Genomic DNA, 26763 nt, shown 5'->3' on the forward strand with positions numbered 1-26763 from the left:
CCATAGCCGATCACTTCGTCTGACCACGTGGAATCCCTCTTCAAATTTATGGTAGACGTCTGGGTGATCCCCCTGGAGCTTGCACATTCGCTGCACATACTGTAGATCTGAGTGGATTTCGTGTAGAGATTGTGCCCAGATGTAAGGAAGCATTTCTGATATTGCCTCAAGGTGCAATTCCCAATTTCCAGTATGTTCGCCTCTCAGAAACTTTCGAAGTATGTCTACCATATCCATGTACTGCAACCACAGGGCAGCAGTCCTGCTGGAGGATTTCAAGGATTCAGTTTTGCTTTTGAGTTGTTTCTTGATTCTGAGCAACACTACCTCTGCAGATACTAATCCCTCCATCAACTGTGCATAGAGGAGAGCTACTTCATCCAGATCTGATTCTCCCGTTCCATTCCCAGCTGGGTTATCATCCTCTGACATCTGAACATCACACCTGATATTGGATGTGGTCCACAGTAAATTAATTAATTTAAAATTAATCATCAAAGGTTCCTATTTTGTGGTTTAGTAAAGCAAAAAGGTAAATGGTCTGATATCAAAAAAGCGAATGCCACATGTAGTTTTAGTAGTAATAATAATTATAATATAATAATAATAATAATAATAATAATAATAATAATAATAATAATAATAAATGTAATAATAAGAATTATTATAATACTTTATTAATTTAACTTTATAATGTTTATTCTGGTTGGTTCTGGACAGTAGTGAACCATTTGTTTGGACACCAGACAAGAAAACATCCATAATTCGATTTTTAACATGGGCGTCAATGGGGAATTGTGACATCATATATTTCAGCATTTTTCACTATGTTCCCCTACTCCGATTTCTTAGGAATTTTGATATGTTATTACTAACATATTTATGAAACAAAAAAAGTGGAAAGAGTTTGTGTTGCAATTTGTTTGAGGTTAAACCTTAGATTGCCTGTACTATTAGTCCAATCGTAAGAAGATAAAAAAAAAATCTCTTCTGATTGCCTATACCTAATGGTGCTTCTGAGTAATAACAACTTGCATATACTAGCCAGTCCCACTGCACACCCCCATTTACATGTTTGCTTGTAAACAGTGAATTCATTAGCAGCATAACCAACAGTTTTACACACACATAATCAGCCATTTTAATCTCCAAGGGGGTTTAATTTGCGGCCAAGACATTTGTTAAACATGTAATTCAAACAGGTTGTCCACCGTTTCTCAGGCTCTCCTTTCAAGTACACAAGAACAAAGGTACTGATGCAGAGTAATCTTATATGCTGTACCTTCAGATCAAGATTTTAATTGACTTACCATACATTATCCTCCTCATGAATAGACAACTGACTCTTTTGATGAAAACACATTCCCCCCCCCTAATAAGTCACATCAACACTACATTCCACTGTTACTCTCTTCAGTGTGCTTCCAAGACAGACACATTTTTCTCTCCTAAATCTAAAGTAGTCTTTTTCTTTTACCCCTTTTTCACTCAATTCAGTTCATTATGCCAACTAATCCTCCCCACACATGTACAGTCATTTGCCACTGCTGTCATACTCTACTGGCTCACCTGCCAGTTAGGAGCCCCCAGGAGGACTCCGTTCTCCTCCTCCCGTTCAACACCCCCCTACTGACGGGTGTCGACCCAGCCCGTCAGAGAGGCTGCCGTCGCGACAAACATCTCCCTCCCTGCCCGGCTTCCCTCGGTCCGTGTCCCCAGACACTTGGCCAAGCCAGACGCACCACAGTGTATTTGAGCCCCCTTAGGCACATTTTGGATGGGGATAGATGTGTATGCTGTTTGGGCTTCTGTTGCAAATGAGCCCAGAATGCCAAACTCCAGATGCCTAAGTGACCGTGATCATGTGAGTTGTTTATCTCCCGTGTCCAATTGGAGCTCTCCATCGATTCCTTCTACCTATCACTATAAGGCTCTGGCAGCTCCAATCGTCCCCTGTCTCTTTACCAATCTACCCGGAGAATCCAACATGTGTCTTCGTGTCAAAATGATGTCTTCGAGAGAAAAAACTGCTCTCAGCTAGCTAAGCAAGAATGAGACATACATCAGACATGGCCTTTATCTAAAAGTTAAATTACATTGTTGTGGAATACATTTGCTACAGTGGTTGTTCTCAGCTTGCTCTCAGCTAGCTAAGCAAGAATGAGACATACATCAGACATGGCCTTTATCTAAAAGTTAAATTACATTGTTGTGGAATACATTTGCTACAGTGGTTGTTTGAGCATAAACACTTTGATATAACTTTCCTTTCCTCTACCTACTGTAGTATGGCATTAGAGAAATTAAGCTCTCTGCTGTTGTTAAAATATAATTTGTAATGCTATTGGCGATGTGAAAGAATTTGTTTCAAACCTGATTCACAATTGAGACTGCAGCCACAAAAGGCCAACAGTTTTCTCATTAAGCAAAATGCAATTAAAACATAATTGCTTTTTGATATATCCAGAAGCATACAGTCTTCTCATAACATTTGTCTGTATTTCAGAGAATGGATAGTACAAAATTGTATAGTATTTGTCGTTGTGGTCCCCCCCCCCCCCCCCCCCCCCCCCTCCATAGTTATGACAAATCTGTTTAATTAGCTAATGCAATTGAATAAACTCTTTGGGGATTAGGGACACTGAGCATGAAAATTATTTAATTCATTGGTCACAGTTTTGGCTCCTGCCTCAAACAGAAAATGTGGAAAATCGTACATAGGCTACAAACCTGAACAACAAGACTCGCCTGGTCTGCATTCATACATCACCAATGCGTGGACTATTTAGCACACCCCGGGGGTGCTGACACATTTACTTGCAGTAATACTACTACCACTAAAGAAATGTCACAGAAGAATGTTTCTTTAGGGAAGTGTTTGGCCACCTTCTCCTCTCCCATTGACAGTGCAGAAAAGGTGGATAATGTCCTATAAACAGCTGTTGCAAGCAGAGCTCCAATTCCTGGACTGAAAAGAGAGGGCTACTGTGAATATAAATGGCTGTTGCTGTTGTAGTCCTATTTAGTTTCTTACAGTCGCTTCATCTTCCTCAACATCTTGCTACATTGACCACATCTTCCTTTACATCTTATTCTGGAAGAAACATCAACAACAACATAATTGTTTTCGAGTTAACAAGTCCTTGATTAATGACTACTTTTGAAGGGGGTGGCAGGGAGCATGTTAGAAGCAACCTGATTTCCAGCAGTCGATTGTCTGGTATACAGATGGGTTTATTTCGCTTGAACAAAACCATCATTTTCAATGTGAGAGCACATATAGGTTACAAGCACAGACCAATATATATTCACTTGACAGTGACCAGGAAAGAATGTCTCAGGGTCTCAGGGGGACTCCCAGGTGGGTCATAGTTTTCATATTAGTTAATCATTTAATCATCTTACTGCTCATTTATTATTATAATGAATTAATTAATGATAATATACTGTGGTGGGTTAATGTCCACAGCATTAACACAATGAATGCCCATGCCTAATTTCATGAAAGGAAATGTCATAAAATCAAATGGTACAGTAACATAATATAATCCTGAACGTGTTTGTACACATAAGGGTAGTATGGAACAGCTGTGTTTATCACATTGCAGGCCTAATAATGATAGTTGTTGTCAGATAATACCATCAACCATTAACACAATAAAAGTTCAACTCTTTACTCTTTGTGGTGTTATGGTAGGGTTCATGTGTTTTGATATTTTGTCAGAATGTGTTGTGGTGATGTAGGCTACATTGAGTGTTGAGCATTATTGTGCTTCAGTTCATAATATCAACAGACATAATAATGTCTGTTACTTTGGGGCATGCATGTTTTGTTTGCATGTGATGTTATACACCAAAAATAGCAGAAACACTAGCTCGCTATGCATGAAATGAGAATGTGCTGTGAGCTTGTAGTTGTTGGGGGAACCACACTAATGACATACTAGAAGGTACAAATATAATTTAAAAGACACATAATTGTGTCGTTAAAAAGAGGGATAGACACAGGGTTGGGCAGTTTGAGTGATTATTTGCAGCTTATTCCAATCAGTGGCAGCATAGGGTTGGAATGAGCTGTGACCTATTGGGGGTACTATAGGCTATTGTACGTGTGTAAGTGTATGTGCTGAGAGGGTGCTGAAGCCTAATTTATAGTTAGTCGTACAATAGTGTTCCCTACGAACTCAGCACTGCATTGCGAGCTTGTAAATCATCAATTTCCGGTGAGAAACACTGTCATATGGAATAGTATAAACTATAGGCGTAGAGTTGGCATCAGTGGCATCTGTTTAATTATGGCCAATTTACAGAAGCGTAGATGTTGCAGTGTGCGTTGAGTGGTAATCGTGGAGGCTGATTCGCATTGTCAAAGATGGGGAGAATGGTATTTGAACTAAAAGAGCAATTAAAAAATCTGTCTCGAACCTCAAAACACATTTGAGCTTTAGAATGAAGATACCACAAGCTATTAAGCGTATATTACTAGACTATATCAACATTACTAATACGTCTAAATGAGCATTAATTTACTCATGATTTGATCACGCAGGCGTGAATGGCGGCTTAATCATTTATATTTTTCTCAGAATAATTATGCTTCAAGCACCTTGGAGAGCGCCACAGGGCACTCAGTCCTGACGGTTTTATCACATGTGTCCGGCTGTCCGCACTACTATAGGCTAATTATGTTTATTTGGTACTTTAATTTCCATTAAAGTAATATTAGGTTTTGTTGCATTCATGAAATATAAATATAAGGGAAGTCTGCAGGCTCTCGTCTGTGAAGCAGGAGCAATATTTTAGACTTTATGTAGTTCATGCTCAGACAAATACATTGATCCAAAGATGTGCAGGACTGCATGCATCATGTTCATATATGATGGGTGACATGATTCACTAAGCTGTGGTTTTTACGGAGGCCCGCTGTTATGTATACTTAAGGATACATATTTACTAATTATGAATATTAATAGCCCAACACTTTTAATGTCTAGCTCCGTTGTGAGGGGAGCATTGTAAGAATGTAATAGAGTAAAAGTACTCAAGTCAAAGGTACCTATTTGACTAAAAATGGTGATAAAGTGAATATTAAACTTTATCTTTAATGTTATAATGTTAGACTGTAATCCTATATTAATAACCTTTTAAGGATCAATACTTTAGAGGGAAAACTACAATACTTAAAGAGTAAAAAAGTAAAAATTTCAGCGTATACCAGAATACCTTATAATGATTTTGACACAGACACGAAAGAAGCTAAGGAATTTCCATTTGATATATTCCAAGTTACATCGGGAGAGAAATGGTAAATGTCCTACAGCGTTCAAAAGATCTCTCACTGACACATCATCAGTGAAAACAATTTAAAGGGCATAAGTCATAACATCCCTTTGACATGGGGAAGTATTCAATTTGAGTTCAGAGGTTAACACAAAAGTGAATCATAGCGACACCTATAGCTGGGAGGTTTACTTGGATACGTGGCATTTTACACTTCTGGTAAAATGTAACTGTGTAACTGATGGGAATCGTAGTTCTTTTTAAGTCAATGTAGTTCACAATTCAAGTTACTATGGCTACTAGTCGGAGACGGGTTGTCTCAACTTGTCTGCTCTGGGCGCATAGAGACCAAGGCCAAATAACATGCTTTTCACAGAGGGGCAGATAAACAGGCGCCACTGAATGTAGCTAAATAAAAATACCAGAGATATCTCACGGGGCAGAGACAGCCATGATATGAACATCAGTGGGACACACGGCATGAAGATTTATAATTAAGCAGGACACCGGGCATATGAAGAATAAGTCATTGGGAACATGTAAAAAAATCTACAAACAACAAATCTACAAATAAGTCTCAAAATAACACCCGCTCGGAGACAGACTTATATGGGACCAACACACACACACACACACACACACACACACACACACACACACACACACACACACACACACACACAACCCCACCCCAACAGTCATTGGACTTTGTTATGCAGCAGGTTATTCCAATTATGTGCCGTCAGTGGTTTAAAGCCCTTTGCCATTATTTTGTTACTATAAGGTTCATCACCTCCATAATACACTCAGGGCGGAATGTTTGAGCGCACAGTTCTGCTTTGTGCAAGACGCAGTGAAACTTAAGCTGCTTTAAATCCAACAAAGTCTGTAGTAAAGTCAAAGCCCTTCTGTGTCCTTCCCATGCTAGGTGCCCCATCTGTAGCTACTGACACCATGTGGGTGTGTTTATTTCTTTGGCATTTAACTAGTTCATAATAGCCTCACAAATGTTATCCCTCCATGTGTTTGGCCTTCAGCTGTATCACTATAATATATCTTTTCTTCCTCCTTTGGCCTATCAGAGTTCACGTACCTTCATACCAGCACTGTCTGCTCAATGTTGTTCACATCACAGGCAATTGAAGGCTGGCACTGATGTCCTTGATTTGCTCACTGGAGAGCTTTGTTGCTATTTTCATGGCCCTGTCTTTGATGGACTTTGTGGAGAGAGGCATATCTTTATTCAATCCCTCAAAGGATGTTGGAAATGATTTTATAATGTCAGAATGAAAATACATCGCATGGATGCAACTGGGAGTGGGACGTATCCTCTGGGATGTATCCCAAGGTCATCGGGGTTACGGGTCTCGCGAACATCATGCCCCTCACTCGGGTGACCCAGTCGGGGTGATCAAATTCCGACTTACGTCCCAGTAGCTACCCTCGATCAGACCCACTAGGGAAAGACCAGGGCCACACAATCCGTTGGAACCACTCCGGAACTACTATGCCGGGACTGAGAGGTACAATTCTGGCATGTGGAGGGACTAGGTTGTACTACATTTGTATAGTCATAGGGTACACGTAGGCTACACTTGTCTCATATTTAAATATTTTACCATAACAAATATACCACAGAGCACAACAGAGCAGACTTGCAGAAATGCAATGCTATAAATATTATATTATTATATTATATTATATTATATGTAATGCAGCCTATACATTGTGCACAACAAATGTAACAAGAGTGCTATTAGGCACTAAAAAACGGTAGCAGGGAGGATAGTGTATGGAGATTGAGCATCCAAGGAATCCAGGAGGGGAAGTAGTTGTATTGTACAACCTATTGTTCAACAGTTACTGGCCAAAACTTTAAGTGGGCTGTTGTAGCAAACCTCTGGAACTCTCTCCCCATGGAGATTTGAATAGGTACCTACATTGTCTGCATTGTCGGCATTTGGCAAATAGTAATGTTATAGTTATGGGGCCTATGTCCAGCTTTGAGGGTCTGTGTAAACACAAACATTGAAGACAAAAGTGTGTAAACACAAACATTGAAGACAAAAGTGTGTAAACACAAACATTGAAGACAAAAGTGTGTAAACGCAAACATTGAAGACAAAAGTGTGTAAACGCAAACATTGAAGACAAAAGTGTGTAAACGCAAACATTGAAGACAAAAGTGAGAACGCAAATTGTGATTGGCCAGAATGAGATAATGTATGATGACTTATGATGATAAGAGTGCCCCTCACTTCACATGGGTGTTACTATTTGTTACTATTTGTATTTAGTCTATTTAGTCTACATAAATTGATTTAATTTGCATGCATGTCAGACTTTCAGAGTCCTCAATGTAACAATACATAATGTACACTTTTAAATGTGTGAGCAATACAAATATGTTAATATTTAACTTTAACCCTAAAACATGATCATCAGGTCTTATTGTTACCACAGCTGTAGTTGTATGATAAAGGGGGAGGGGTTAGGGGAGGGGCTGATAGTGTGATGTCACTATATTACTGTTTATTTCATTGGCCCATTTGACTGTCAAGGGTTCAGCCTCCAGGAATGAAGTACTGTCACCTCATAGACACATGAAAACCTGGAAAAAATAAAATTAATTGGCACCCCCTCCCCTCTTTAAATAAATCTGGTGGCCTTAATCGTGTTTTGTGTGTGGGACAAGAATATTCAGAGCTTATTTTGTTACTTTAACAGTCATTCACACATTTACACAATTCTGAGGGTTACAAATGGAACCGTGTGGACAAATTTGTTTCCATTTGTATGTACATTCAGAGTTAAATGAACACCCAGGATTTTACTGTGTGAGCTTCAGTGACAAGCCATTCAATGCATTATAATGAAACACTTTTCATTTTGGTGGTGTGAGTGGGATTTGAAAGAGGCTACATGCTCCCAATTTCTTGGAATTGTGTACTGGGGATCAGAGGAATTAATCAAATATGATGAGCAGACAATGGGAGGCAGACAGGCAACAGAGTGGTGCCTCATTTTGAGTGTATTAAGGTGATTGTTACTGAGAATGTGAAAAGATGAAGAAAAATCCTCCACACACCATGCAAATAATGCACTGGCGTCATCTCTTTTTACTATGTGCTATAGTTGCCTCCATCACTCTCCTATTGTCTGTTATTGAGAAGAGACTGGCAGTATATAAATATTGGTATCTCTACAGTACAGAGGTGTGTGTGTGTGTGTGTGTGTGTGTGTGTGTGTGTGTGTGTGTGTGTGTGTGTGTGTGTGTGTGTGTGTGTGTGTGTGTGTGTGTGTGTGTGTGTGTGTGTGTGTGTGTGTGTGTGTGTGTGTGTGTGTGTGTGTGTGTGTGTGTGTGTGTGTGTGTGTGTGTGTGTGTGTGTGTGTGTGTGTGTGTGTGCGTGCGTGCGTGCGTGCGCAATTTAAGCTGCATTTCTGTGTGCTATATAAACAAAGCTCATTATCATTCTATGGCTTTGTCTATCTATTAAGCATGTCTGGTACTAGTTTGCCTAATTAATGGTATTTTATCTCCTATTGTCTTTACTTAGCCAAATCAATAAATGGTACCTTCAATCTTCCACCTGGGGGAATGAATGCCATCATTTGTAAGATTGATTGAAATCAAACAAGAAATGTGGACAAAGAAACGGCACATTTTTCAGAACCACTAATTCTCTCTCCTATTAGGATACAAGATACTCCCAGACACTCTCTCGTATCTGGAAATAAAATCATTGTTCTCCAAGAATTTGAATACAAAGACTACTTATAATTATGTTGCACACACATTTTGTCGACTGTTCAGCACTTCAGAGATGTCAACTTTCAGCTGCTTAGCTTGAGAGATTACAGAGATGTAGACTTGGATACCTACGTACAGTATACCTTAATTTCATTTTTAAATGCAAAAGTTTCAGTGGTGCATTACAGTGTCTGTGAAAATGCACCAGCATGTTGATATTGTGCATCATTCGGCATCAATTATTTCAGTATAGCAGGGGATATGAAGGCAGCATTGGCCTTTTTTATTCAAATTGTACAGCACCTCATCTGTGCTAGGCAAAACCCTAGCACAGAAAAATAATAATAATAAAAAAAAAAATAGTACACTTCTGGAATCTCACTTTTATAGATTTTATTTTACCACTTTTATTTCACACTTTGAGTTGAATTTCCAACGAGGGAAGAAGAATATGTCACTGCATCCAAACAAACTTGCAGTGACATTTTATTTAGACCTCGACGCAATATCACTGTTTCTGGTAAAGGATCATCATCAATCAAAAAGATGAATTAACTATAGAAAGATAACCAAGGGGAGATGAGAAACCTTTGCACAGCATGTTTCTAATTTGAATGCTGATAATTTCTTTTGAAGTCTTTTTCTCAAGGCAAAGGAGCCCATTAGCAAAGCATGCCTCTCAGAATAGTTGATGTACAAATAAGTATTTCTATACCTTTTTAACTGCTTCTCATGTATGCAAACTGAGACCTTTTAGCAGGGGATACAGATTTATTATACATCAAAGTATAAAAGAAAAGAAAAAAAATACACTATAATAAAAATGAGGAGAAAAAAAAGGAAACTATAATTAACATCGAATTACCATTTGTGAGGGGGACATTTACTGTTGTAATCTAGGTATTTCTAGGCACACACTTACATAATCACTGCAGGCTTGTCCCATTTAACTGCTTAAACCCTCTATACTTAAAATATTAATACTGTGTTGACTGGTTCGGCTCTGTACTTTTTCCCCCCACCTCTACACAAAGTCTATTTTCCGAAAATCTACAAGCTCACAACATGTTCCCCCAGGATAGGAATGCTAGAGGTCAAGTGATTAAATATTGAGATAGCATCAGTCATCTCCGAGTCCAAGCTATGTTAAAAGAAATGTAGGCCTATACCGTTGTACCAAAATGTTAAACGGTATTTTCTGTCCATATATGTTAAATGATCATGAAGGGACTGCACTAATACAACTGTTGCCACCACAGCCATTACATATATGGAATTAAATGTGATACCATTTACCATTTCAAATTCCATTAAATACCCCATGGCATATCATTAAGTTTCCATTTACATACTTTATGATGACTGAAAGTAATACCTTAACTTTGGATTAGCTTCTCCAATGAACCATGTTCAGCGTTAATTAGGTAAATGCTCCACACATCCTTGCAAAATGGGTTCTGGTTGTCGAGTCTAAGCTCTTTGTAATGAAAACATGCTCTGGGTTGAGTTTCATTGAAAACGTCACAAATCGTGGCAGAGGCTGAATGTGAGCTTTGTCTAAAGAATCTAAAGCCACTATTAACTCGTCAGCCATCAATAATGATGGCTGAAGAAGGAATATAAACGTCTAGTTAATGTGAAAGGGTAGAATCGTGAGGTGACTCATACTTTCTTAATTGAAGCTCCACGTATTCTGATTTCTCTAACTTTCTTAGCAGAATAGATTGTAAATGAAAAAAGGCAAGCAACGCCTCAACTGCAATCTGAACAAACTAGCAACAAGACAAAAATGCCAACCGACGCTTCAAAGAACTATACCAACCTAGTCTAAGTGCTGGTCACAGACATGAAGGAAATGATTAAGAGCTTGATTGAAAGCCACTCGAGGAGCATTTAGATTCTGTTCAATAATCCTTGTCTGCCTTGATCGATGATCCATGGTTTATTATTGGGAAATGGGGAAACAGTCCTGGCTGGTATAACAGTTAATGTAGTCAATGGTGCAGTCAACCATTCTGTCAATGTCAGTGTCCATGTTGTTCCCCTGTGACTCCTGTAGGCCTATAGTAATGTTCCAATGCATGCATTCACAACAGGCCTTTACAAACTCTGGGTTACCTCTGGTGACCATATATACGAGACTGTAGCAATGAACAAAACCTCCATCACAATCAGTGTCACCGCTAAGGGCATATTGTTTGGAGCGTATATGCCCATGTAAAATATCACAACTTGTTTTCTAATCAGTTGCTTTTCGATGTGCACAGTAGGCCTACATCATTTTATTTGAGGATTTAAACAGCATCAGGTATCGTTTCTGTTCCTGGGGGTATGGTGAGATTTGGCTGCCAGACAGGAAACGGTGTACAGTCTCGCAATACTTGGCACATTCAGAAACATACTTTTTGCTCTTTAGATGCCCGATTGCCTTTATAAAATTACACAGTGTACACATCCAAAAGCAACACAGTAGACAATAATGTGTTTCTTCTGTTATTTGCCAGAAGTGATATGCTTTACAAAAGATCTCAGTCATTCAGAAATAGTGTTCATGAGCTGGTTACTGAGCTCTCATTGACTCCAGTGCATTCTGCAGAACTTCCGGGTGCAGTTTGGCTCCCATGGTGCGACGAATCTGCCGTCTGGAATTGCGTGATAGCGAAAATGACGTTGGTGACTTTACCTCCATTTAATATACCTTGCCTTCCTCTGCATATGGTTCCTGGTATGGTATGGTTTGCTGAAATGTTTGCGGTTCCTCGTGGTTGTTGCAGCTGCTATTGCTGTCCATGCTGCTACTGCTGCTTAAATCATGCTTCTCAGCTGCTGTCCATGCTGTGATAAGGGCCATCTTGAATGGCAAAATATTGAGTTTGGTATGATTCTGCTAATGCTGCTGAGTTCTATTGTATGGCTTCAACAAGCTACAGCCTGTTTTGATGATTAAGCTGGATGCTGCAGACAGTGCTGCAGCTTCTAATGTAATGTGGTATGTGTTCTATAGTTAAAGCCAAGTTATCATTTGCTAATGGTTTGCCAGCCAAGTTAGCTCAGAAGCAGTGGTTATGTGCAGTGTGTTGCCACGTCTGCTTTTTATAAGCAACGTTGGGCTTGTTTTCTGTAGTCACTTGTTTGTTTCTGGTGACTGCCACAGATCCATAATGAACTTTCAGAATCTTCGTAGTCATTTAAGGGTATACTGTATATAGTACTGTAGGTTTAAAGTGGCGAGTCTAGTCTGGCTCGAGCTTGAGATATTTATGTTCCCCATGGGGGGTTTATTATATCTATCTACCTGCTCTTAAAGTTTTATGATGATGTTTAATCGTGCCGAGCAGGGAGAGACTGCATCAAAAAGGCAGTTCTCAATAAGGTATAGCTGATCCTAGGCTGAAATAAATCTCCATCTCTGCTGGTCTTTCAATCAAACTACAAAAAAATGCTCATATCCAAGACGCAGTAGATAAATATACGGTTGGCTATATGTGAGTAGGTTTGTAGGCATGGGTAGGTGGTTATGTGTATAATATTAAATGCTTATGTCTGATTTTCTTTAGTTTTTAACTGTATGTGTTAATAAAAAAACAGTGTGATAAAAGATCACACCTGTGGGAAGTGAGCGGTGCAACTGTACCGTCTGGGGGTCCACGCAACCTCCAGACCCCCAGGAACGCACCCCGGTTCCGACGAGCCTTCCCGCGTCCGAAATGTTCGAGAAATGACAGAGTTACCGTGTTGCAGCTTTCCGTGCTCAGACACAGGGACAGACACAGGGACAGACATACACACATTGCTACGTAATGGAGCGGTTAGGCACAGCTCAAAAATAATTCCATTTGCAATGTGTGTGTGCCTATTTGTGTGCTAATTGCATTTCCCAGTTTTACTACCCAGCATGTCCTTGATTTGTAGAAACAATGTAATAATTTTGAACTGGCTACCACCAGTAGCTGGTAATTATGAGAATTGTGTATGTGTGTAACAAAGAGTCGTCTAAGTACTATTAAATGTTTTCTGTTTATTGTGAGATGAAAATACTTCTGGTTCAGTAGAGGCCAGTGACACACATGTACTATGCCGTAATTTCATATGGCAGGCATGAGCGGCACTGCTATAGTTGTTTGCGTAAAGCGTGTTCCCTCAGGACATTCAGTCAATCCCCAGTTATTGAAATGACAGTTACTAATTACTGAGGATTGCACCCTACCTGGCATGGTTGACGAGTGACATTCACTGCCCCAGATGTTCCTTCCTTTTTAACCAGTTCCCCAAGACGATGAGTGGCAGCGGCAGTGTTAAACCTGTTACCTGGCAGCAATCTCCATTCAGAAAGGTGTCTGGCAGAGTGCCCTGAGGTGATGCCACCTATTTTGTTTTTGTAGCAGATTCAATTAGATCTGTGCATGTTCTCCAAAGAATGAGGCATTCAATTCTGCGGAGCACATAATCATGGAAAGTAGCTAGACTAGTGCATGGTTTGGATTTGTAATCATCAAGGGTTCCTCTCCGTTGGGGAATCATAGACTGTTCCTGTTGTAGCAGTCAAAGTCACCCTCGTTATGCATTCATGTTGCTTTCACAGGCAGCCAGGATGATAGAAGATGAATGCCTATGTCAGTCACAGGGAACAGCAGTGGCGTGTAGATGGTGGCAGGAGAAGGCCATGATTGTTGTTCCTGTTGAATATGTACAATATTTAATGTGTCAAACCTGGACACCAAAAGCAGGGTGCAATTTTCCACATTCTCATTTCTGAGATGCTACTGTGTGTGTGTGTGTGTGTGTGTGTGTGTGTCTATCACACACACACACACACACACACACACACACACACACACTCATGAGAACAGACTTACACACATCCGATCAATGTCTGTCTGTCTGTATGTGTGAATTGAATCTATTCCAGGTTTGTACTGGAATAGAACTGTTGCATTCATTCGCCGTGGTAAATTAGATCAACTCCCCCTTCTTGGGCAAGCTGCTTTTAAACATACCATTTTCTAACCTTCACTAAAGTTGTTCTACTTGATCGCTTGCAAGAAGTAAGCCCTTTCACAGTCAATAGGTAAAACCTTTTTTGAAACCGGGCTTCCATTGTACTGCACTGTGCATAGTACAAGTACAAGGAGAGAGATTGTAAAAACTTAGAGCCGTCATCTAAGACATAAACCAACAGGTTTGCATGGCGGTCATGCTTCACCTTCTTCTGGGTGGAAACGCTTTCCAAATGCATAGCTGCAGAATAATCTAGAAGGGGAATGAAATAGAAATATATCTTCCACCAGCCAATTACACAGCATGATATTTTTATTTAACCAGTAAAAACCACATTGAGACTGAAGTCTCTTTTACAAGTGTGAACTGGCCAAGAGAAGAGGCAAAATGTGACACAGCTCTGCAAGTAACAATAACAAGACAATAACAGGACAAACCTGCAACGCTCTAAAATACAGTACCCATTCCCGAAGAAGCTCAAAGGGAGAACAGGAATGTCTAATAACGCAACCAATAAAGGCTAATACATTGAAACTAAGCAATGAAATTTGCTAATAAACTAAAAAGCTATTGAACCACTGACACGTGTAACAGCGTGCCTAACAGTGGGCAAGGCAAATTATTGCAGCTGAAGTTTTAGAGGCACATCCCCATGTTAAAACGCCCTAGTTGGAGGACTTTGATTTGACAGTCTGTGGTAGATACATGTCTGTTCCCGCTATAAATAATTTGACAGAGCTACATTGTGTCACACCACCTCTCTCATCATTCATTTGAAGTAAAGTGGACTGTGAATTGAAACAGTTTCTCCACCCTTCTCTCTCTCTCTCACTCTCTCTCTGTCTCTCTCTCTCTCTCTCTCGCGCTCTCTCGCTCTCTCTCTCTCTCTCTCTCTCTCTCTCTCTCTCTCTCTCTCTCTCTCTCTCTCTCTTGTTCTCCCATCCCTCTGTCTCTCAGTCTCCACAGATCATTATACTGGAATTAGCACTCAAAGGGCTCTGCTCCACATCGCCATCTCCAACGATGAGATTCCAGTGACTGACAATAGCTGTGTTCAGAGTCCAAGCTGGTGTTGGCTCAGCTATGGGCAAAAGAGACTCATGGCCCACTAGCTTCTAGTCCCAGGGGATCTGGGAATACGTTCTGCAGGCAGGTCTCCAAAACTAAACTAGAAAAAATGCCCCTCGGTCGGGGTACAGGTCTCCACCAGGCCAGGTCAAGTTGTGGCCTCCTGGTGGCAGGCCAATGTGAAATAGTACAGTAAACACAGGTGTTATCAATGATGGGTACTAATTAATACACTGCTACATTTATTGTAGCAGAGCCTTCCCATTGCAACATGCAGAATAGCAGCATCCTGAATCTGTTTCACCTGAATGGAAACAGAACTTTAACTAGATAAAGTGCCCCTCGAGGCACAGGTCTCCACCAGGGACCTAGGTTAGAAGCTGCCTAATTGTGGCGCTATAACAGGCCGTTCTGGAAATGTTGGTGTGTGTGTGTGTGTGTGTGTGTGTGCAAAATTTGGCATTGACTAGTCACTAGGTTAACGGTGCTGGCTGGAGCTGTACACGGACGGACGGACACACACACGGACTGATGGGGTGCAAAACATACTCTCCCCATGCCTTTGGCTGGTGGAGCCAATACGAAGCCTATTAAACACGCTCAATATAATTGCACTACAATATCCATGAATATTGTTTGACTCATTGGAATGCAATGCAAACTGCCGTTGAATTGATCGTTTTGACATTGGACGTACAGTAGCATGGCATTTTAGTGGTGCTATGAGTGGTATTTGGAGTGGTCCTATGCGTGACTGTGTGTATGTCTGTGTGTGTGTATGAGCGCAGATGAGCACGGAAGTACCACAGCAATACCGCTGGATGGCACTGTTGAGCAGCCACACACACACACACACACACACACACACACACACACCATCAATGTCGTTTTTCATGGTTTTCAAAAAAAAAAAAATCGATGACATACTATAGTCTGTTGTTTCTCATGATTTTCGAGGCCAAATTTGTTCTTACGAAAATCATGGTTTTCAACAATGAAAAAAATCATTACCTGTATGTACATTATGTGCGGTATCTTTCTCTGTTGTGACATCAATCTGAACATTCACACTCACACTCACACACACACACACACACGCACACGCACACCCACACACACACACACACACACACGCAGGCACGTGACACTGCTGACAAGCAGACAATCACACACAGATTCACACAGGAAGATGTTATAGTGTTATACCGTAACTGTATACGCTTGCTATTGAGGCACTTCAAATCATATTTGAATGGCCGGCCCAGGGTCATTCTGAGTACCAATCTTCATTGGTACTTAAGCCACTAAAAAATGAAGATGTACAGAGGGGAGCAAGTCATAATAGTCCACAAGTAACTATTTTATACTCGTTATTTTGTTGACCAGTGTCCTCAAGGCCCCCCAGCTTTTGAAGGGGCCCCCTCCAACGTTTGGCTTTCACTCGTCGCGTCATGTTGCAACCAAGTCTATGGACTTTTAATCTTTGCTTTAATCAGCCCCCCCCCCCACACACACACACACACACACACACCATTTTCAGCATGCCCACCTGTGACATCATGTGGCAGCCACAGTGGTCGCTCCTCACTTCAGTGTGATTTTTTCCCCTCAATCTAGAAAGAGAACATGACTACACCTCATTGAAAGTAAGAGTGAAAACCTCCAAAGATGGCGCCACCTGTCCATTGAACGGTTCCTCAAACTATATACCAAATTTCTCTGCCAAAAATAGTAGCCCAGATCTTGTAGATCTGCTTTTTTCGCTGAGTGTTCATCCCATAATTGGGATGCTAGGGTTAATTAAAATGTGTTCATGACAGGAGAGAGCGAGGAGGAGAGAGATGGAGAGACGACTTCAGAATAATTTTGACCTCTGCAATGAAGGCTATGAACGGCTGACTGAGCACTCCGTCACTTCAGATGCAAAATGAAAAGGATTTTGAAACCTGTTAAATTGAGACGATAGGGATTTCCTCAACTGTCTGATGGGGTTGACATTCCTGCACAGCTCGTCCATTCCTCTGTGGGCACTTTACACCAAGCGTCACTCTACATCAATGCTGGCCTCTCGCTCCGCTTTTGTCCCCAAAATCCCCACCTCTACATTTCCAATGTGTCTTAGTCCTGTGAGAGGTAATATACAGAGATGGGGTTTTCCCTATAGCCAATTTGGCAGCCAAGATAACCTGCCTTAAACCCTTTATTGCCTATCTAAGACTTTGCATTCTAGCAAGACGGATAGCAACTGAATATTAGCAATTACAGTTTTCATTTCAAACTTTTGGTAGACTCCTGGCTGAATTGTGCTTTACACATTCACCAGGAACCAATTGGCAATTGACAAGGCAATTTCTAGACATATAGTCTGTTTTGAGCGTTGTGCATTCAACTTGCCGGTGCCTGTGATGTCTTGGAACATAGAGAGAGTCAGTGGCAGAGAATCAGCTGTCCACCACAAACGCAAATCAGCATTGATTCAAAGCATAGCCTTCTATCCAAGACTTCTCTGTGAGTGGACATTTACTCATTGTGATCTTGGCAACTGATACTTGACAAAACTGAAGCAAATAATTCATCTTTTGGTGGAAAACTCTGTAAAAGCATTCCATATTGTATTCTGCCAGGGATCTCAATGACGGCCTACATACAGTTTATTGGCGATTGTTTTATCATTCTTGTTTCAGATGGTGTATGTCTATGGAAGTACATTAAATTTGGGGTGGAATAAAGCTTAGATAAACTTAGATGCAAAATGTCTATACTTCATTGCACAACAAATGGCCAAATGTTTTCCTTATCCTTCTCCTGCCAGCAGTAGTTAAGTGGTGAGATGCACGAATGATGGAGTCAGAAGTGTGCTATTGTCTCACTGGAAATTGAAAATATTAGACTATAGTAGAGTATGAGATTGTTCCAGGAAAATACCCAGTAGATGGGGGCAAAGCAAAGTCCTTTTCCCTTCCAAGGCCATTTACAGACTCTCAGTCAGTCTAAAGAAATGTATCGAAACCTGTGTTCAAGAATGTGTAGAACATTGGGCTCTAATTTTTTATATACCTAGGCTGTAGATGAATTAATCTTTAGCATCCATCTTTAGATTCTTTCCCATCTGTGTCTCCGTTTTTTGTTGTTCTAAAGGAGCCTGATGAAAGGAAGGACCAGGCATTAAAGCCAAAATGTAAATACCCATTAAAAGTAATCAGATTATATACTCAAACCAAATATCATATAGGCGTTCAAAGCCATAAATCATTAGGATAACCTTTGACCAGAAGAATGTGTAGTTGAATTATTATTGAATTGAATTATTTATTTTAGCTGTAGGAAGACCAGGTGTAAAAATGTTGAAATACTCCAGTCAAAATGGGGAGGCATACTTTGGTTAGACATACTTTGGTTAGACATACCATTGGTCCGACTGGATTAAGGTTGGTGAGGTGTGCGTGAAGACGACTGGGTTAAGGTTGCCAGGTTGGTGACGGGTGCGTTAAGGGTTGGGAGAGGGTTAAGGTTAGGTTCAGGTGTGCTGCGCTGTGGGAGGTTAGGGTTAGGGTGAGTGTTTGAGATATTGGACCAATGGTATGTCTACCTTTTATCGTACAGGCAAGTAAAGCCTTTATATCAATATCATTTACAAAAATAGTTATAAAGCTTAACTTTACTGTTTAGACTTAGCAGGAATATCTTATAGAAATGTTTAGTATAAAGTAATGAGTATGAAATCACCTTGTTAGGAAAAACCCAAAGGAATCAGTGACACGACACAAGAACGGAGTCCAGACCAGAGTATTGATAATCCATTATATTGGGTAGAAAGAATGAGTCCAAAAGCATAAGAGGGTCTCCCACTGACATGAGTCAGCGGACTTGCTAGAATCAAAACAATCCTTTGACATCAGGAAGTGTTCTTCAAATGGTGAGAGTGCTTCCCGTAATCCGAGTATTGCCCACTAGGGCTGGGACAGTTTTTATTATGAGAAATGCAGAGATTATAAACGACACATTATGATGTAAATTTTCCCTTCATTGTCAATGCGTTTACTAAACAAACTTTTAACTAAAGACAAACATTATGTCACGTCCTGTCCTAGGACGTACCACGCCTGGACCGCCATCCTTATGTTTGCCCCTTACCCCCCTGTGTGTTTCCCCGCCCCCCCTGATAGACTGACTCATTCTGGACTCAGCTGCGGACTATTATGCCATCAGGGCTTGATGGCATTTATGTGCTGCTGTTGTTTAGGTCTGTGTGCTAACTTAATTGTCCTTTGACGCGTCGCGTGTGTTATCCTTGGTTGCTCGTCTACAAGCCCTGCGAGGCATCTTGTTCCTAAGTTTCCTGTGTGTGAAAGTAAATAAAGTCCTGTTCCAGTACTCCGGTGGTCCCTCCCTGCATTCTTCTCCTGCACCAAGTCACACCGTGTCAGTAAATAAGCACCACCATGGAGTCTGCGGGGAACGAGCCGAAAGTGGTGGGCCGCGAGAACCACCAGGAGGGTGTGTTGGAGCGGCTTCTTGATGAGCGTTTTGCGTTTTGAAGCCAGAGTTGCCAGCCCCCTCATGGTAATGATGCTCAGGCTTCAAAGATTCCCTGTGGAGCGCCGGGTTCTCACCAGGGAGGTGGGAACGCAAACGGTGGCGTCAGTTCTCGACACCGAGTCCCAGACCGAGCCAGAGGAGATCGGGATGTTCGTCTTCGGGTCTCCGGGATCTAGCGCGTCGGAGACGTCCCTAGAGCCACCCGTAGAGAGAGGAGGCAGACAGCAAGCCAGCGGCTTCCCGAGGGTCCCCAGCCTGGGGAGAGAGGTCAGCACTCCCCGGGAGCCAAGAAGATCCAGCGACTCAGGGAAGGCCTCTGCTTTTACTTGCTGGCCATGTTATTACCTGCTGTCCGGTTAGACCGGCGAGGCGCATTTAGGTTTACAGTTTGCCTTGTTATTTTCCTGCCTTTTTTTTCCCTCTTTAGCAATGTGCCCCGAGGGGGTTGTTTTCGTTTTTATATTACGGGTTCTGGGTTAGTGGGCCCCGTTTTGGACCCTGAGGGGTTTGGTTTCTGGGACCTCTGTGGTATTTCCTTTTTTTTTGCATTCTTAGGACCTTACTGTATTGGCCCTGAGGGGTTTTTTCATTTGGTTCTGACACCATTGTTACTGGAACAGTGGTTTTTTTGTGTGTGTGTGTGTGTGTGTGTGTGTGTGTGTGTGTGTGTGTGTTTTTTTTAAATATTGTATCTCACCTTTGTCTTCTCCCCCTGCATTTCTTCCTCTTGTGAGAGTGTTGCAGGTGTGTGTTTTTGGATGGGTTCCCGAGTGTGTGTTGGCTTGCATGGTGTGTGTGCTGCTGTTGTTTAGTCCCCCCCCCCCCTCCGGGTCGGCGATGATGAGATGCTGATGGGGTGCTGGGATCTTCATTCGGGGGTGGCGGTCCTCGCCTCGTCCCCCGTGTCCTGACTGAGGGGGGCCACACTCAGCAGCCTGCTTCCAGTCGTCGAGGACTCACCCTATACCCCACCCTCCCCCCCCACGAGGATTCCGGACCCTGGTCTCCGGGTTGGCAGTTGACATGAGGTACAGACAACCGTATGACTCTCAAGCTGATCTCACTGGGGGATGAACTGTATGAGTTTAAGAACTAACAATACATTGAAAATTACATTCTGGATGTGTCACTTAAGCCGAAATAGTTCAGTTGGGAGAGCATTAGACTGAAGATCTAAAGGTCCCTGGTTCAATCCAGGCTTTCGGCAGTTGAAATGAGGTACAGAAAATCCTATGACTCTTAAGCCCCATTCAGACCGAAGAAGCTGCTTTAAAAAGCAGAAGCAGAACTCTAAAAGACGCAGCTTTTTTTTGAGAAAGTGGGCGTGTACAAGGTACCTGTCACTCAAGCTGCCTGGACTGGCTGTCTGGCTTTGAGACGAGAGACAGGCAGTTTGAGCAGATGCGCATTTGAAAGTCTAAAATGTAAAATAGCGACTGTAGAGGAGAAATAATTATATATTTAGTTACATCATAACCTATGTATGGATGAATAAATAATATAATCTTGGTAAACTTGTTTGTAAATAACCGAACGGACGGGATCTCAATCCTCCCCGTCTTCAGCGCTCATGTCTCCCCCCCCACTCCGCTCTCGTCTCCCCCAGGCCACGAGCGAAACCCTCCGGGCATTTTTTTAAATGGCGGCTCTGTATGTAATGTTAATGTTGATTTAGAAAGAGCATACCGTAGAAATACAATTGTATATATCCAGCACGTCGTAAAAGCAATTAAAACAGCTTATGTTTACGTGCGATTTCCGGACATTCAGTCCCAAGTCTCCCGTGGAAGGGAGCCCCCATCTCGGCGCTGTCTGTCTGTCACTGACCTCGGCTGGCTATATGTGGCAGTAGAGTCAGACCGCTCCTCCACCACCCCCACGGCACGGACCCTCACCGTTTACACTACAGCATCATTACATTTAAAGTTTGCTTTTAATTAGCAGATGATGTGAAACATTGTGCCAACTAGTAGTAGGCTATGCATACTTTAATTACTTAATTAATAATCAATATCACGGTGATATTATCACCGGAACGGAGTCCAGTGCAACGGACCTGTGCACATGCATATCATACAACTGATATAAACTTTATATCAGTTGTATGATATGCATGTGCATAGAGAGATCAATAATTAATAGCCTTTATAATAAAGGCTATTAATTATTGATCTCTCTCGCGCACACACACACACACACACGCGGTGCATACGACGCGCTGGGGACTCTGGACTTTAGTTCTTTGTCTATAGACTATATATATATATATATATATGCTCATTTATAAACCGTGTGTGTGTTTAGTCCACGGTCAGAGACAGCTACGGGGTTCAGTTGTTCACCTCGGTGGGAACCGGGAGGGGGTAATTACTGCAGGGGCACTGAGAGAGAACTGGCTCGCAAGTGAGCCCCGTGTCGGCTCCTCCACGGTGCTCAATATTTCTCACACACACACACACACACACACACACACACACACACACACACGTGTTCTATCTATCTATAAATATAGGCTAGTATCTACTATCTTTCAACTTTTGGTATGAGGTTCATCGATAGGCCTACATGAACGCAATAGACCAATTGAAATGATTCCCTCAAATAAATCTTATATGCGATTGGTTTATCGATTCAGAACGCAGCAAACCAATCACAAAACATGGGCAACATATTGCATAAATAGAGGGGGTACATACAACTGATATAAAGGCTATTAATTATTTTTTAAAGGTATGATCAAGGCCCCACTCCTGTAGTACATTACTACAGGAGTATGTGGTACAGCGCCACTGTACCACGGTGATAGTGCCTCGGGTGACCTGCGGCCAGACCCCGTCGTCGAGGAGAAACCTCGAGCTTTCCCCTCGAGCGAAAGTGGACCGACTTCTGGACCCTGTGGCCCGGCCCGCGGAGGACCCCCTAAGTTGAGACTGGGTGTCGAGGAGCGTAAACCAGTGATCAACCCCCTGTGCTCAGGGCGAGGTCCCGCGACAAGGGCAATTAATTTTAGTGCGATGAAACGTCCCGCAAATCGTCTCCGAGCACACACGAGGACCGGCACAGAAACGCGCTGAGAGCGGGCTGCTACTCCCCTCTTCTCGGGGAAGGTTTTGGGGAAAACTGTTGTTTGTCTATCTATCTATATCTGCTAATTTATCAACCGTGTGTGTGTGCGTGCACTGTTTAGTCCACAAACAGTCCACAAGCGACGGATAGCGTTCTGGAGAGTTCAGTTCAGTAGTCCATCCATAGCTTCGATGAGAACCGGAGGGGGGGGGTGAATGCACGATGACTTGTCCCCAGAAACGTGACACTCGCGACGGCACACGGAACACAACCTGTTTTCACCGCTTCGACAACTTGTTTCTCATATAAACTTTAATTTCTATCACAAAATATGCTATGGTCTTGCCAAATATCCATTCATATTTCATATACAGCCCATATTTAAAAAGTTTATTTTTTAATGCGGACAATTGGCTCGGACAGCTTTTTCAAAGCTTTTTGGTTTCGTAAAATGAGCTCAACTCCGCCTCCTCAAACCACGCTGTGCTCTGATTGGCTACACGCAGATTTTTAAAGCTCCAGCTTTTAAAAGCTGCTTTAAAGTTAAGGTTCGGTGAGAAAAAAAAAAAGCAAAAACAAAAAAAAGCTATTCTTCCAGCTTTTAAACGCAGAAGCTGTTCTGCATAGAGATAACATGGGACGAAGAAGCAGAAGCTAGCTTCTGCTTCTTCGGTCTGAATGGGGCTTTAGGCTGATCTCACTGGGTGAAAAACATTTTGTTTTTAAGTGGTGCCACCACTTCTACATCCAGCTTTGTCCGTGTACCTGTGTACCTGTGTACCTGTGTACCTGTGTAGTGTGTACCTGTGTCTATGAGCATGAGTATGTTACTCATTTATACCAGTAGGGGGCGCCAGAAACAGAGAGAGGGGTAGTGCTGTGTCTCTAATGAGAGCGAGAGAGAGAGAGAGAGAGAGAGGGGAGTTGCACCACTTGGTTCACACAGGTGTGATTTTTTTGTTTAAGAAGTAACAAGTAACATTTTTGATTTTTTTTTAATCCTCGTTTTTCATCATTTTGGACAATGGGCTATAGCCCATATCGTACGGCATACTATAGCACGCCGTTTTTCATCATTTTTGAGGATTTGAAAAAAATGAAAAAAACGATGGGTTATAGCCCATGTTTTTTGATTTTTTTTAAAATCCTTGTTTTTCATCATTTTGGACCATGGGCTATAGCCCATATCGTACGGCATACTATAGCATGCCGTTTTTCATCATTTTTGAGGATTTGAAAAAAAAGGAAAAAAAACGATGGGTTATAGCCCATGTTTTTTTTAATTTTTGGAAAAAAGATTATCCTCGTTTTTCATCATTTTGGACCATGGGCTATAGCCCATATCGTACGGCATACTATAGCACGCAGTTTTTCATCATTTTTGAGGATTTAAAAAAAACGATGGGTTATAGCCCATGTTTTTTTTAATTTTTGGAAAAAAGATTATCCTCGTTTCTCATCATTTTGGACCATGGGCTATAGCCCATATCGTACGGCATACTATAGCACGCCGTTTTTCATCATTTTTGACGATTTGACAAAAATGAAAAAATGAAAAAAACGATGGGTTATAGCCCATGTGTTTTGAAATTTTGAAAAAAAAAGTTATCCTCGTTTCTCATCATTTTGGACCATGGGCTATAGCCCATATCGTACGGCATACTATAGCACGCCGTTTTTCATCATTTTTGACGATTTGACAAAAATGAAAAAATAAAAAAACGATGGGTTATAGCCCATGTTTTTTTAAATTTAAAAAAAAAAAAGTTATCCTCGTTTCTCATCATTTTGGACCATGGGCTATAGCCCATATCGTACGGCATACTATAGCACGCCGTTTTTCATCATTTTTGACGATTTGACAAAAATTAAAAAATTAAAAAAACGATGGGTTATAGCCCATGTTTTTTGAAATTTTGGAAAAAAAAGTTATCCTCGTTTCTCATCATTTTGGACCATGGGCTATAGCCCATATCGTACGGCATACTATAGCACGCCGTTTTTCATCATTTTTGACGATTTGACAAAAATGAAAAAAACGATGGGTTATATCCCATTTTTTTAAAAATTTTGAAAAAAAAAGTTATCCTCGTTTCTCATCATTTTGGACCATGGGCTATAGCCCATATCTTACGGCATACTATAGCACGCCGTTTTTCATCATTTTTGACGATTTGACAAAAATGAAAAAAACGATGGGTTATAGCCCATGTTTTTTTAAATTTTGAAAAAAAAAGTTATCCTCGTTTCTCATCATTTTGGACCATGGGCTATAGCCCATATCGTACGGCATACTATAGCATGCCGTTTTTCATCATTTTTGAGGATTTGAAAAAAAAGGAAAAAAAACGATGGGTTATAGCCCATGTTTTTTGAAAAAAAAAAAAAAAGTTATCCTCGTTTCTCATCATTTTGGACCATGGGCTATAGCCCATATCGTACGGCATACTATAGCACGCCGTTTTTCATCATTTTTGACGATTTGACAAAAATGAAAAAATAAAAAAAACGATGGGTTATAGCCCATGTTTTTTGAAATTTTGAAAAAAAAGGTTAACCTCGTTTCTCATCATTTTGGACCATGGGCTATAGCCCATATCGTACGGCATACTATAGCACGCCGTTTTTCATCATTTTTGACGATTTGACAAAAATGAAAAAAACGATGGGTTATAGCCCATGTTTTTTGAAATTTTGAAAAAAAAAGTTATCCTCGTTTCTCATCATTTTGGACCATGGGCTATAGCCCATATCGTACGGCATACTATAGCACGCCGTTTTTCATCATTTTTGACGATTTGACAAAAATGAAAAAATAAAAAAACGATGGGTTATAGCCCATGTTTTTTTTAATTAAAAAAAAAAAAAGTTATCCTCGTTTTCATCATTTTGGACCATGGGCTATAGCCCATATCGTACGGCATACTATAGCACGCCGTTTTTCATCATTTTTGACGATTTGACAAAAATGAAAAAATAAAAAAACGATGGGTTATAGCCCATGTTTTTTTAAATTAAAAAAAAAAAAAGTTATCCTCGTTTCTCATCATTTTGGACCATGGGCTATAGCCCATATCGTACGGCATACTATAGCACGCCGTTTTTCATCATTTTTGACGATTTGACAAAAATTAAAAAATTAAAAAAACGATGGGTTATAGCCCATGTTTTTTGAAATTTTGGAAAAAAAAGTTATCCTCGTTTCTCATCATTTTGGACCATGGGCTATAGCCCATATCGTACGGCATACTATAGCACACCGTTTTTCATCATTTTTGACGATTTGACAAAAATGAAAAAATGAAAAAAACGATGGGTTATAGCCCATGTTTTTTGAAATTTTGAAAAAAAAAGTTATCCTCGTTTCCCATCATTTTGGACCATGGGCTATAGCCCATATCGTACGGCATACTATAGCACGCCGTTTTTCATCATTTTTGACGATTTGACAAAAATGAAAAAATAAAAAAACGATGGGTTATAGCCCATGTTTTTTTAAATTAAAAAAAAAAAAAAGTTATCCTCGTTTCTCATCATTTTGGACCATGGGCTATAGCCCATATCGTACGGCATACTATAGCACGCCGTTTTTCATCATTTTTGACGATTTGACAAAAATTAAAAAATGAAAAAAACGATGGGTTATAGCCCATGTTTTTTGAAATTTTGGAAAAAAAGGTTATCCTCGTTTCTCATCATTTTGGACCATGGGCTATAGCCCATATCGTACGGCATACTATAGCACGCCGTTTTTCATCATTTTTGACGATTTGACAAAAATGAAAAAATAAAAAAACGATGGGTTATAGCCCATGTTTTTTTAAATTAAAAAAAAAAAAAGTTATCCTCGTTTCCCATCATTTTGGACCATGGGCTATAGCCCATATCGTACGGCATACTATAGCACGCCGTTTTTCATCATTTTTGACGATTTGACAAAAATTAAAAAATTAAAAAAACGATGGGTTATAGCCCATGTTTTTTAAAATTAAAAAAAAAAAAAGTTATCCTCGTTTCTCATCATTTTGGACCATGGGCTATAGCCCATATCGTACGGCATA

This window comes from Protomyctophum bolini (genome assembly GCF_963924005.1).
Source record: "Protomyctophum bolini genome assembly, chromosome: 14".
NCBI classification, from domain to species: domain Eukaryota; kingdom Metazoa; phylum Chordata; class Actinopteri; order Myctophiformes; family Myctophidae; genus Protomyctophum; species Protomyctophum bolini.